This window comes from Tenrec ecaudatus, chromosome 3, assembly GCF_050624435.1.
Source record: "Tenrec ecaudatus isolate mTenEca1 chromosome 3, mTenEca1.hap1, whole genome shotgun sequence".
In the NCBI taxonomy this organism is placed as follows: domain Eukaryota; kingdom Metazoa; phylum Chordata; class Mammalia; order Afrosoricida; family Tenrecidae; genus Tenrec; species Tenrec ecaudatus.
This window is the reverse complement of record NC_134532.1, coordinates 5,866,581-5,881,199: the sequence shown is the minus strand read 5'-3', so window position 1 is coordinate 5,881,199 and position 14,619 is coordinate 5,866,581. Positions and strand designations below refer to the sequence as shown.

The following is a 14,619-nucleotide window of genomic DNA, read 5'->3' as shown; positions in this document are numbered from 1 at the left end:
CCTAGATTAGGTAAACCTATAGAAACAAAAACTAGATCAATAGCTACAAAGGGACAAGACAGGGGAGGTTGGCAGGAAATGGAGACCTAACAAGTTGCACAAGGAAAAAGAAATGTACTGAAATTGATTGTGGTGATGGATGCAAAACTAATGAATTTGACTGAACTATTAAAATTATGATATCCCTATAATGCTGAGCATGACATTTTCATAACATTTAATTAAATGTATATATTAATATCTATATTGATAACTATGAAAGTAAAGAATAAAAACAAAAAAATCCCTGAAATTAAACATTCAGGTGTTATAGGGATATAGTAATTGTATGTTGGCAAACGTGTTTAAAAAATAGTTATTAAAAGGATTTTTGAAATTTGCTGGCAGAAAAGTTTCTTTATATCATGAAAGAGAAGATGATACCAAGAGACTCAATGAACCCCATTCAAGAGACTCAATGAACCCCATGCAGGATAGACCTCAATAAAAAGCAATATATAATCAAACTTGCCAAAATCAAAGACCAAGAAAAAAATCCTAAGATCTGCTCAGGAAAAATAAAAAGTCACCTACCACGGGAAACCAATAAGATTAAGACCTGATTATCCTACAGAACCCACTTAGGCAAGAAAGCAATGGAGTGACATGCATAAAACTCTGAGCAGAGGCTCAAAGTCTGGGAGGTGAGATGGAAGGTTGTACCAAGACTGGTTAGCTGGGATCAGGGTGGGAGGCAGGCGACCGTTGGAAAGACATCCCAGTGAAAGCACTTGCTAGACTGCTGACATGGTGATGTGAAGGGAGTCTGAGCTGAGCCACCGGGGCTGGGCAACCTAGAAAGAAGAAAATGCCAACCAAGAAGCATGCACCAAAAAGAAACCCTCATTGCCATCAAGTTGATGTTTGTTTCCAAGAAAAGAGCCATCTAAATGAGATGTCAACTAAGTTCACAAGGAAGAAGCACACCAACATCAGTGACCCAAGGACTGTGAATTATGCAACCCAAAGGAGGGAATAGTATCGGAGCTTAAATTATGCGATCCTGGTTTTCAGAAGGCAAAAATATATTTTTGAGATCTACACAGGAAGTAAATCTCTGGTGATTTTCCTCTAACCATAATTGAGAGATGGGAATAAAAAACTGGATACCAAACAGAGAGCATTGGAGAGATGACTGTAGTAGATTAAAATGATAAACCTGACTTGAATGGTTAAAACCTTATTACTTGTTCTCTCTTTTGATGCACTTTGGGTTTGATCTGGTTTTCAATATTTTCTGGGATTTGGGTTTGTTTTTTTTTTTTTGCATATTGGGGTTTATCTCTGAAGTATTTTGTCATTGTGGGTAGTCTTTTTTGTTTTATTTTTGTTTTTCGGTATATGAAACCCAGGATTGATGAAACTACCGAGATAACAATTTGAATAAAGGCTTCGGGGGTGAGGGTGGGCGGAGGTAGGTGGGGTAGGTGGGGAGGTAAAGGGGAGCTGATGTCAAGGGGTTCAAGAAGGAAGAAAATGTTTTGAAACTGATTGTGGTAGCAATTGTAGAGTACTGCTTGATTAGATTGAACTATGGAAAAGTATAATATCTGGATTAACTCTTAATGAAATAGTTTGTGGGCAGGGAAAGAAAGACTGAAAACAGGGAGACAGATACATCAATCTTTAAATGATGACACAGGCTTACTCCCTGGGAGACATTCCTGCTGACAAGACACATGGAGCTAGGTTAGAACTCTGGAGCTGGGGGAACCAAGTAGAGACCCCTTCCAGCACTGAGATGCTTACAGTGACACTGGATCCAAAAGACTTTCCATCTACTGGTCAGGGATCTTCCTGCATTGCATGTATTTTGTTCATCTGATGAGGAATTTATAAATTGGTACTGGACATATGGCCTAATATTGGACTTATGGACTTGATCTGGACCAGGCTGGGATGTTTTCTCAATATACAATCAATCTTTTATATAAAGTTCTTTCTTTTACATAAATAAGTGTCTGTGAATTTGTTTCCCTAGTCAACCCGGACTAACACATAATTCAAAATGGATAAAAGACCTAGATATAAAACCGAAAACTATGTAACTCATGGGAGAAAAATAGGGAAAGAACTAGGACCATAAATAAAATGCCAAACATAGCTAAAAATGCACAAACATCAGAAGACAAATTAGATAAATAGGATCTTCTAAAAGTAAATACTTCCGCTCATTGAAAGATTTCTCTAAAAGAATTAAAGAAACAAACAAACTTGGAGACTAGTGAAAACATTTCTGTAACCACATATCTGATAAGACATTGACCTCTAAACTTTATAGAAAATTTCAACACCTCAACAACCAAAAGACAAATATTCTGATTTTTAAAATGAACAAAGTTCATGGACAGACACGTCACACACACACACGAAGAAGAAGAAGAAAAATACAGGCAGCTACCAAACATTTGAAGAAATGCTTGTGGTCATTAGCCACTGAAGAGATGCAAATCAAAATTGCAATATCTCATCCTTCATAAAAATGTCACTAATTTAAAAAGAAAGACAGAAAATAAGAAATATTGGCAAGGCTGTTGGGAGATTGGAACTCTTATACCTGGTAGGTGGGAATGTAAAATGTTACAACCACAATGAAAAATCATGACACTTCCTTTTTTTATTCTAACGGTTTTATTGACATATAATTCACATATCATACGATACAATGGTTGAAATATATTAAAAAGAGTTGTGCAGTCATCACCACGATGAATTGTAGAACATTTTCTCAGTTCTTATACTCATTATTGGTAGCTGCTCATTTCCCTCCAGCCTCCCCTGCCCTAATCCCCTTGTGGTTCGGTGCCATTGAGTAGGTTCCAGCCTACAGCACAATGTGCACAACAGAACTAAACACTGCCAGGTGCTGTGCCAGCATCACCTTTGTTTCTATGCCTGAGCCCGTTGTTTCTGTCTTGGTTTCATTCATCTCACTGAAGGGCTTTCTCTTTTCTGCTGCCTCTCCGCTTTATCAAGCATAATGTATATCTCTGGGGAGTGGTCTCCCCTAACAACATGTCCAAAACATGGAAGACAAGCCTCACTATCCTTGCTTCAAAGGAGAACTCTGGCCATCCTTCTTCCAAGATTTCTCAGAAACTTTTCCTTGTATTGAGGTGTCTAGAGAGAAGCTCTGGAATCCATGAGGATATTTGGTCCTTACATTCAACACCCCTGAGAGCCAATCCTGCCCCTGTCAAGTCTATGTCCACAGGAGTGACTGTTGACCCCCCTCTCCATCCCATCCTCCTCCCCATCCCTGCCCCCAGAGATGCAGCCATTTACTGAGGAAGGTGACCAGCAGCAAAGGAGAAAGAGCACAGGTTCTGAAAAATGACAGTCCCGAAATGTAATACCCCCTTTGCCTTTGATCAGCTGGAGAACATTTGGCACATGAGCCGCAGTCTAGACTCACAGCAATCTCTTATGAACATTAGCCGCGATCATACCTGGAGGCAGATGTGCAATAAAAATTGTGTCTGCTATGGGAAAAGAATTAGAGAGAGAGAGAGAGAGAGAGAGAGAGAGAGAGAGAGAGAGAGAGAGAGAGAGAGAGAGAGAGAGAGAGAGAGAGAGAGAGAGAAAAACAGAGAAGGGGAGGGGAGAGGAGAGAGGAGAGGAGGGGAGGGGAGAAGAGGGGAGAAGAGAAGAGAGAAGAGAAGAGAAAAAGAAAGAGCCTATTCATCCAGTTACTGTCTAAACATTTACCTATCCTGGAATTCACATAAAGGAAAACAAAGCAAAAGCAAACAACGAAAAAACTCAACAACAATAACAAAACTAAGCCAAACATAGAAAACCCTCCATCCAAAAGAAAGTAGAAAATAATAAAAACTAGAATAAATTTTAAATGATTAAAGGGAGAACAAATTATAAGGTGTTACATTCTAACCCAACTACCGCTACGCTACATCAACCCTCTTTCACATGCACTCTGTCTGAGAGCAATGCTATTCACATGGCTGGACGATCTTCAGAGAGCATTCACAGAAATGGAATCCATGTGGGACTCTGAAATGGATTTGGGGCTTTCACATTCATTCATAACCCTCTATAAGCCAGTGCTCATATTTTATGCTCTCATACAGTCCCCACTTATGATCTTGGATTTTATTATTTACAATTCTTTGATTACACAATTCACAATTCTTGTTTTCCTTTCATATGAACTTAACTGACATTTCACTTAGATCATTTTATTTATTTATTTAGAAATCATTTCATTGGGGGCTCGTACATGTCTTATCACAAGCCATGCATCTATCCATTGTGTCAAGCACATTAGTACATTTGTTGCCCTCATCATTCTCAAAACATTTGCTTTCAACTTGAGCCTTTGATATCAGCTCCTCAGTTTTCCCCCTCCCACCAATGAACCCTTGAAAATTCATAAATTATAATTATCTTGTTATGCTTTGCACTGTCTGACGTCTCCCTTTACCCACTTTCCTGTTGTCTGTCCCCCAGGGAGGGGGTTATATATAGATTCTTATAATCGGTTTCCCCTTTCTACTCTACCTTCCTTCCACCCTCCCTGTATCACCACTCTCACTACTGATCCTGAAGGATTCATCTGTCCTGGTGTACATCAATCTGGTCTAGCAGGATTTGTAAGCTAGAATTGGGATCATGATGGTGGTGGGGGAGGAATCATTTAGGAACTAGAGGAAAGTTGTATGTTTTATCCTTGCTACCCTGCACTCTGACTGGCTCCTCTCCTCCCCACAACCCTCTGTAAGTGGATTTCCAGCTGTCTACAGATGGGCTTTGGTTCACCACTCCCCACTCTCCTTCATTCACAAAGATAGGATTTTTTTTCTTTGATGCCTGATACCTGATTGCATAGACACCTTGTGATCACATAGGCTAGTATGCTTCGTCCATGTGGGCTTTGTTGCTTCTGAGCTAGATGGCTGCTTGTTTATCTTCAGGCCTTAAGCCCCAGACGCTATATCTTTTCATAACTGGGCACCATCAGCTTCCTTCACAGCATTTGCTTATGTGCCTGCTTTGTCTTCAGCGATCGTGTTGAGAAGGTGAGCATCATGGAATGCCAGTTTAATAGAACAAAGTGTTCTTGCAGTGAAGGAGTACTTGAGTGGAGGTCCAATGTCCATCTGCTACCTTAATACTAAACATATAAATATATATACATAGATCTGTTTCCCCATCCTAATATATAAATATATTTACGTATGTACATGTCTGTATTTAGGCCTCTATAAATGTCCTTTGCCTCCAAGTTCTTTCCTCTATTTCCTTTTGCTTTCCTTTTGTCCCACAATCATGCTTAGCCTTCATTTGGGTTTCAGTAATTCCTTGTGGAATTACATTACCCTTGATCAAACCCTACCAGGCCTCCTATACCCTCCTCACCACTGATATTGAATCACTTGTTTCTTTGTCCCTGGGTTTGTTAACACCACTTCCTTTCCCCCACACCTCCCCTTCTCCCAAGTCCCCTTGGAACCATCAGTCCCATTGTTTTCTCCTCCAGATTGTTTATCCCGCCTATCTTATCTAGATAGACACGCAGAGATAATAATATGCACAAAAAGAAAACAAAACAAATACAAAGAGAAGAAAACCCTGTAAATAGGTCAAGGTCTGTTTGTTGACCTTTAGGAGCATTTTCTGGTAGAGTCTAATGGGGTGCCAGGCCCTGGCCCCAAAGTCTATTGTTGGTATTTTCTCAGGACTTCCTTTCTCTGCTCCCCTAGCTGTTCTGTTGCATGCCCTTAGTGTTTTGTCTTGGTGTGGTGGGGTCAGATCGGGCACAATTCCTTTACTGTGTCTCCAGTGTTGTACCCGGTAGGGTTATGGGTCAGTGAGGGATGTCAAGTCTCCTAGTGGGGCTGGCCAAATGGTCTTCTCTGTGCATTGACTGCTCTGAGCAGGGATATTGTCCTCAAGGCTTGGTGGGCCAGGATGTGCTCCACTCTCTCTTCCTTTCCCTTCATTTGTTTCTGTGTGCTCTGATCAGACATGTCCCTCTCCCTGAGCTGTAGCTTCAATGCTGTCCTCTGAAGTGAATTCTTCTGGGGGAAGGGAAAGCTGTCCATGTACTTGGGATTGGGCCGTGCCCCTCAGACTTCTCTACTGGTTGCCTGCTTCATGCTGATGTGTTGCATTCACCTCTTGGAGCACCAGGTTGAAGTCTGGTCCCTCTTTCCCTGTGGAGATATAAACAATACCCTTGTTTGGGTGAGTTAGTGCCCCATTCCTCCACTACCCATTTCTTGGTTTTTGTTTGTTTCTTTTTGCCACCTACCTACTTTTTAATTGGCTACCACATGTATCCCTGGATTGGGTCTGGCCCCAGTCATACTACTTGGTCCTCACCCAGGAATGTTTGTATACAGTAGCTTTTTCCCTATGCCTCTTTTGCATTTTTTTAAGCTTACCTCATCAGACTCACCTTGTACTTGTCCTTTGGTGCTTGGATTACTTTGCTTAGCATTATTTCCTCCAGTTATTCCCAAGCGACAATGTGCTTCATGCGTTCATCACTGCTTTTTAGTGATGTGTAGTACTCCATTTTATGTATGTACCACAGTTTTTTAAATCCATTCATCTGTTGATTGAAATTTGGGTTGTTTCCTACACCTTGCAAATGTGCTGTGTGATGAACATTGGAGCACAGATGTCTGGTCATGGTTTGTTTCTTGCCTCTTCTGGGTCTATGCCCAGTGGGAATGTTGCTGGGTCTTGTGGTAGCTCAATTTCCATCAGTTTTAGATATTGCCAACTCGATGTCCATAGTGGCTGTACATACCTACAGGTCCACCAGCAGTGGGTGAGAATTCCTATCTCACCACAGCCACTCCAACACTTGTTGCTTTTTGGGCTTTGGAATTGGTCTATCTTTGTGGGTGTTAGGTGGTATCTCATAGTTGTTTTAATTTGCATTTCTTTTATGGCTAATGATCGGGAGCATTTTCTCATATGTTTATTGGACATTCAGATTTCTTCCCTTGTGAGCTTTCTGTCCAGGTCCTTTGCACACCTCCTCAATGGGTAATTTGTTTGTTTTTCTTTCTTTTGGGAAGCTAGCAGTGCATTGTAGATTTTAACAATAAGGCCTTTGTCTGATGTGTCATTGCTAAAGAAGTCTACCCGGTCCATAGGCTCTCTTATTTCTCTCTTGGTGAATTCTTTTGATGTACACAGGTGTTTTATCTTCAGTATATCCCCTTTGTCAATTTGTGACTCATCTGTATTTGTGTCCTTCACTATTTCTGATAGCCTGTGTATTCCCTGTGCCAAAGTTCTTAGGTTGGTCCTAATCCCCTCATTGATGGCCCTAACACTGGGGTTTTTACCTCGAGGTCTGTGATCCACCTTGAGTTTATTTTTGCGCATGGAGTGAGAATAAGGGTCTTGCTTTATTTTTCTGCAGTTAGATATCCATATTTTCCAGCACCACTTGTTGAAGAGGGCATCTGCTTCCCATTTGATCTTTTTTGTGCAATTATCAACGACCAGTTGTCTGTATGCTGATGATTTTATTTCTCGGTTTTCAGTTCTTTTCTATTGGTCTTGAGTATCTGTCATTATACTAATGCCATGCAGTTTTGACCACTGGGGCTGTATGATATATGCTAAAGTCAGGTAAAGCAAACCCGCCGACTGTGTTCTTCTTCTTGAGTTCTCTGCTAATTCAGGGATTCTTCCCTCTCCATATAAAGTTGGTAATCATTTTATCCATTACTTTGAAGAACAATGAGAGTAATTGTGTCAGGATTGCATTAAACTTATGTGGTGCCTTGAGCAGAACTGACATCTCTACTATATTGAGTCTTTCAACCTACTAGCATGGGGTATTCTTACATTTGTAGAGGTCACTCTTGGTTTCTTGTAATAGTGTTCTGTAGTTTTCCTCATATAAATCTTTTGTTCTTTTAGTCAGGTATACCCCTAGATATTTCAATTCGTGCTTGCTATTGTGAAGGGTATCACCTTTTTTATTTCCTCTTCTGTGGTCTTATCCAATGTGTATAGCAGTCCGATGGACTTCTGCTTGTTGTTCTTGTATCCTGCCACTCTGCCAAACTCCTCTATTGCTTCCAGTTCTCCCCTTGTAAAGCTTTTGGGATTTTCAATATATAAAATCATCTGTGAATAACCAGAGTTTAAACTCTTCCTTCCACTTTGATGTCTTTCTTTTGCCTTATGCTGTTAGCTAAAACCTCCAGTATGATGTTAAATAAGAGTGGGGACAAGGAGCATCCTTGTCTGGTTCTTTTTTTTTCAGTGGGATTGTTTTAGTCTTTTCTCCATTGATTACATCATTGGCTGTTGGTTTTTTTTATATAGCTTGTATTATCTTGAGGAATTTTCCTTCCATTCCTATCATCCTGAGTGTCTTAAACAGGAATTGGTGTTGGATGTTGTCGAATGCTTTATCCACATCTATCAATATTATCATGTGGTTCTTAAAGTTTTTCATGTCATTGTGGTGAATGATACTGATGGTGAATGATACTGATGAACCATCCCTGCATTCTTTCCACTCTTAAGCCAATGCTATCTTGGGGTCTGTTTTCTATGTGTTGCCCTCTGGGTGAGGTTGTTCTATGTGGTGGTCTCTTATTTATTCTTGGTGAGTGTTGTTCTTCTGCCCTTACTTGGTCGGCAAGGACCTTTTGTAGGGCTGGGTTTCTTCTAAAGTATTCTTTGAGCTTTTTCCTTGTCTGGGAAGACTCTTACTTCTCCATCTATCTTGATCAATAATTTGGCTGGGTAGAGTATTCTTGGATTTGCATTGTTTCCCTTCAATTTTTGGAATATGTTACTCCACTCTCTCCTCTTCTTCATAGTTTCTGCTGATAAGGTCTGAGTATATTCTTATTTGGGAACCTTTATATGTGATTGCTTGTTTTTCCCTAGCTGCTCTCATGGTTTTTTCCTTTTCCTCAAAGTTGGATAGTTTAACTATTATGTGCCTTGGTGACTTCTTGAGATTCAGTCTAGCTGGTGCTCTTTCAGCCTCCTGAATGGTTTCCATTCATTAAGCTTGGAAAGTTTTCCTCCAAGAATTCTCTCACTATTTATGCAGATGGCTTCTTTGTTGTGTCTTCCTCTGGTAATATGATTAGTCTGATGTTATTCCTGTAGAAAGCATCAGACATAGCTCTTAGGTTATCTTCAGACTCTCTGATGGTCTTACTAGAGTTTTTTTCCTCACGTTTGTTGAAGTATGCTTGGCTGTCCTCTAGGTCACTGGTGCCCCCAGTCAATTGGTGGAGTCCATGAGTCTGCTACTATTTTTTGTTGTCTTGTCCCTAAGCTCTTGTATTTCCCTGTGGTGTATGGACTTTATCTCCTCTCTCATTTCATCCTCTTTCCCTCGTAAACCAGTGTTATGTTATTTGGAGGGTAAGCTGGATGGTCCTCTCAGGGGACGCTTGTTGGGTGATTGTGGACCCACGAAGATGGTGCTGTACTGGGTGATCTCACAAGAAGCCTTGATGCTGTGGCCATGGCAGCTTGGGGCACCACAGAGGGCATGCAGGGTTATCCACTGCAATGGGAGTTCCACGGAAGGCTGGTGGGTTACTTGCTTTGGTATAGAGCACCAAGCATTGTGGACGGAATTACCCTGGTCTAGTAGATCGCTGCAGCAGTTGGGCTGAGGTTCCTGCAGCAGTGAGGAACATTGGCAAGTGTTAGCTAAGTTGCCTTAGGCTATGTTAGGCACTTTGGCAGGCAGGAGGAAGTTCCCTCAGTCATGTTAGACCACAGCACAGAGGATAGATAGGAGCTCCCCTAGGTATACACACAGGATTTCCCCCAAAGAAGGTGAGTGGGATTTCCCCAGCCACATGGTAAACACTGCAGAGGGTGGGCAGGCAAAATTTCCCACCACCACCACCACACCCCCACCACCACCCCGAAGAAGGTGGGTGGAATTTCCCCCAGAATAAATTGGGTGGGATATCTCCTGGTGGAGGGTGGGAGGGCTTTCCAAAGCCTGGGGTTATGTTGCAGAGGGGTAGAGCTCTTCCAACTGGGTGGAGGGCAAACCTAAATGCCCCAGGCTAAGGGGAGTGGTCTGGAGGCTGGCAGTGGCATGTGAGAGAAAAGGGAAAAGGAAAACAAAACAGAAAACAAAACAACACTAAGCCCACTGAGACTATGGGGGCGGGGGGTGGGGGTGGGCGTGGACATATGTATACATATATTCATTGAAGAATTATTCATGAATGGAAACAACTTAAGTACCTATCAACAGAAGAATGCAAAAACAAACTACCATTATGTAGTTAATTTTGTTTCTCGTGCTTTACAGAAAGAACAACTAAAGCTTAAGGCAAAAAACAAACTCACTGTCATTGAGTTAGTTCCAACTCATAAGGATCCATAGGACAGAGTAGAACTGCCCCTGTGGGTTTCCAAGACTGGAATCCTTTATGGGAGGAGAAAACCCCATCTTTCTTTCTTGGAGTGGTTTCAAACTGTTGACTTACACTTAGTAGCCCAATTCATAATCACTAAGTCACCAGCACTCCAAACAAAATAGACAGACCATAAAATAGACAATAACACCCATGAGGCATGTGTTCCTTAGAATAATTACAGGTGATCAAAAAGACAACATTTTCCCAAAAGTCAATAGGAGAAGCCAGAAAGGGGAAAACAATTTGAGTGAGAAAAAAAAAACAACTGGAAAGCCAGGGCAGAAATGGAGAGTACTGGCACATTTTGGGGAATGCAATCAATGTTATGTATTATTTTTATATAAGAAACCATCAAATGGGAAATTAATCTGCTCCATAATCTTTCACTTAAAGCACTTTTTAAAAAAATTTGGAGGTCCCATGCTTAGGAAACTGTGAATTTGGGAAGTGGGCATATACATTTAAAGCAACATAAGTATCAATTGGCATATATTGTGAGCCAACTGATTGATGAAGACAACTGTAACTAGAAAAAATTTTTAATTAAAAAAAAGGTATTGTTTACACCCTGGACCTGTCAACTCTGAATCCCATTCTAGTTTTAGTAGTCAGAAATCAAGAACCTGAAGGTTGCCTTCCTCTTGAAACTTTAAGCACTGCTAAAAAGCTTTCTTCCTGCTCCTGTCTTGGGATTCAAGGCGACCTTGTTTACGCTCACTGGGACTGGTGGCCATCTCTTTGCTAATCAAGCTTGGTGTTTAGCTAGTTTTCATAATCTGTGCTCAGTCAACAGGATTTTCTCAGAATCGTTCAGTACCTTATATCATCAAGGTGCTTTTAGATTCTGTGATCACAGGTGAACAAGAGAGGTTCAGGGTCTGCCCTTCTTATACCTGTGCTCTAAAGGAGGACAAAGGCGTTAAAAGCTATATAACTTTTAAAAATATAATACTTTTCATGCTTCGCTATTACTTGATTCTGACTTGTAGTGACCCTATATAGGGTTTCTTAGCTTATAAATTGTTACAGGAGCAGGTAGCCTCGTTTTTCTCCAAGGAGCACCTGGTGGGTTTGAAACACTGATGTTGCAGAGAGAGGGAAGCTCTAACTAGGGGCATCAGCCTAGGCAAAAGCCAGCAAAGGGCTTATTAAGGAAGTAATTAAGCTGACAGGAAAAAAAAAAGGTGAGTCTAACACAACTGTTGATCTCCTCTCACCTGGAGCAAAGCAAACTAGAGTGAAGAAAACCAAAGACTCAAATAAACATTTGGTACAAAGGATTCATAGAACACAAAAACCACAGCATCCACTGGCTTAAAATCAGAACTAGATGATGCCTGGCTACCACTAGTGACCACTCTATTCGGGATTAAAATAGTTGCTCATGAGTAGAGAGGGAGCAAAATGTTGTACAAAATTCAAATTCATCAAAAGGCCTAGGCTTCCCACTCTGATAATGCCTGGTGGGATACGTGAGATTGTAGCCCTTAGATATTCTTCAAGCTTGGAACTGAACCTATATATGCAGATCACCTTTCAGCCAAACAACAGGTCTCTAAAGTGAGCAGTAAATCCTATGAAGAATGTGCTCCTCAGAACAAGCAGACATATGTGACCAAATGGGCAGCATTTGCACACACCCCCACACTGAAAAAAGTCGCGAAGGTCACCACCACCACCACTAACAACAACTACAAACACTCCTGAAGACCAAAAGGGGCAAGAAAGAAGGGCAAATGAAAACCATGAACCCAGGAAAGAGGCGGGAAGAGTACTGTCATGTTGAGGAATTGCAACTAATGCCATGAAACAATAGGTGCATAAATTATTGGCTAATAAAGTATGTTGGCTAAGAAAGTAATCTGCTGTCTGAACTTTCAGTCAAACCACAATAGAATCTCAAAGCCGACTAGTATAAGATTGTCAGCCGGAGAGAAAGGCAGTGAGGGGGGAAGAGATTGCATAAAAGTAGAGACCAGTGTGGCTGGAATAGAGTGACCAAGGGAGAGAGTAGCAAATGAGGGCCAAATTATGTAGAACCATATGGTCGAGGTTAGAGAATTTGGATTTTAATCTAAAAGTAAAGAGAATCCACTGGGACATTTAAAGTAGAAAACTATAATCATACATATGTATATTTAAAGATCACTCTGGGATGTCAGAGCACTGTTTGGATAATTAATTAAAAGATGACAAGACAAGTTGAGGAAAGATTAGCTAGGAATTGATTTTGATTTTACAAACCTATCACTGAGTTCCAGAGTGCTTGGCACACATGTCAAAATAAATTGTGATTAATGAGTACTGAGGCAAGAGGAAGTATTCATGAAGAAGAGAGATTTGAATTGAGCTTTTAAAAGGAAGCATGCCTTAAATGAATGGGGAAAAGATGAGGTGGTATTTGTTGTAATGACAGGAAGTATAGATGTGTACAGCAATATGATGAAGCAGATATTTAATATTGTCCTAATTTTATAGGTGAAAAAAATTAAATTTTAGAGCTTTTGTTATATGATCCAAGAGTCATAGATGCAATAGCTCAGTCCAAGTTGACTGACTCGAGAGAATTTCATTCCAGGGAACTGGGTTTGGTCATTTTTTCATAAGCTCCCCAAGTGATTGTGATGTGCAACCAAGGTTAGGGACACCCGATAGAGTGAGAGAAAAGGGGACTGCAACTTGGAATGCTTCCTCAGAGAAATCTGAATGGGAGTCACTGAAGGAGACATGGAGCATCAAAGACCCTGACGATAACAGAAGATTACAGAAGCCTGTGAAGAAATTTGAGGAGAAGGTTATAATACAGGGAAGCAGAAAACCCTGGGGAAAACATAACCTACTATGTGTTGGCCGTTAACATGGCCGCAGAAAAAGCAGCTTTGGGCGAGTGGGGTGATTCAAGTCGCCATCACCACTGCTCTGCTTTTGAGGCAAGAAATCCAGAATCGGACAATTACAGGATTTCCCTTCTAAAGCAATTTTATAAATTTTTAAAAATCATTTTATTGGGGGCTCATACAAGTCTTATCACAATCCATACATGCGTCCATTGTGTCAAACACATTTGTACATTTGTTGCCCTCATCATTCTCAGAACATTTGCTTTCTACTTAAGTCCTTGGCATCAGCTCCTCATTTTTCCCTTCCCTCCCCACTCCCCCTCCCTCACGAACCCTTGATAATTTATAAATTATTATTTTGTCATGTCTTACACTGTCCAACGTCTCCCTTCACCCACTTTTCTATTGTCCGTCCCCCGGGAGGAGGTTATATGTAGATCCTTGTGATCAGTTTCCCCTTTCTAGCCAACTCTCTCTCCACCCACTCTCTTTCTTTTATTTTTAAATTTTTAAAAAATCATTTTATTGGGGCTCATCCAACTCTTATCACAATCCACACATACATCAATTGTGTAAAGCACATCTGTACATTCGTTGCCCTCATCATTCTCAAAACTCGCTTTCTGCTTGGGTTCCTGGAATCAGCTCCTCATTTATCAATTCTAACCTTTCAGAAATCAGGATGTGTTTTATAACGGCCGTTTACAAATGTAGTGCCCATACAACGTTACCATTAAATCAATGATGTGCCATACCAGTGATTGCATCTTAAAGGCCAATAAACACGCATGAGCGAAGGGTCCAGGTGCTCGTAATAAGAATTTCAAAAGCATTAGTAAGCAGGGTCTCTCAAGTTACTCCCTCGCTTTCAGGTCCAGACAGATGTAAGCAGAAGACTCATTTGATGAGGAATGGTTGCCATAAAGGGGTATGGATTTCGGTTTTGTGTTTCTGAATTAAAGAAAACATCGTCTTGCTTTAAATATCTGAAGTTTCTCTAGAGTTTTGACCCAATGATTAATTAATTTCTTTCTTTTAAAAATAATGTTATTGGGGGCTCTTACAGCTCTTATAACATTCCATGCATCAATTGTATCGAGCATATTTGTACATTTGTTGCCATCATCCTTTCCAAACATTTTCTACTTGAGCCCTTGGTATCAGCTCCTCTTTTTCCTCTCCCACCCTCGTGAATCCTTGATCAATTACATGTTATTATTATTTCATGTCTTACACTGTCCTTTGTCTCTCTTCATCCGCATTTCTGTTTTTTGTCCCCATTGGTGGGGGGTGGCTATATATCCAACCTTTCGCCCCTTTCCCAGCCCAACCATCCCCCT

At 40.8% G+C, this 14,619-nt stretch overlaps 1 protein-coding gene and 1 non-coding gene across 2 annotated transcripts in view; both read left to right on the top strand.

Annotated features, from left to right (window-relative positions):
* The window catches only part of SPMIP2 (sperm microtubule inner protein 2), a 103,614-nt gene that overhangs the window by 34,797 nt on the left and 54,198 nt on the right, over nt 1-14,619 (top strand). The gene's annotated exons all lie outside the window — the stretch shown is intronic.
* On the top strand, nt 744-811 carry LOC142444100 (small nucleolar RNA SNORD104). The gene has a single exon (XR_012783769.1). It is a non-coding gene; the product is annotated as a small nucleolar RNA SNORD104 (small nucleolar RNA).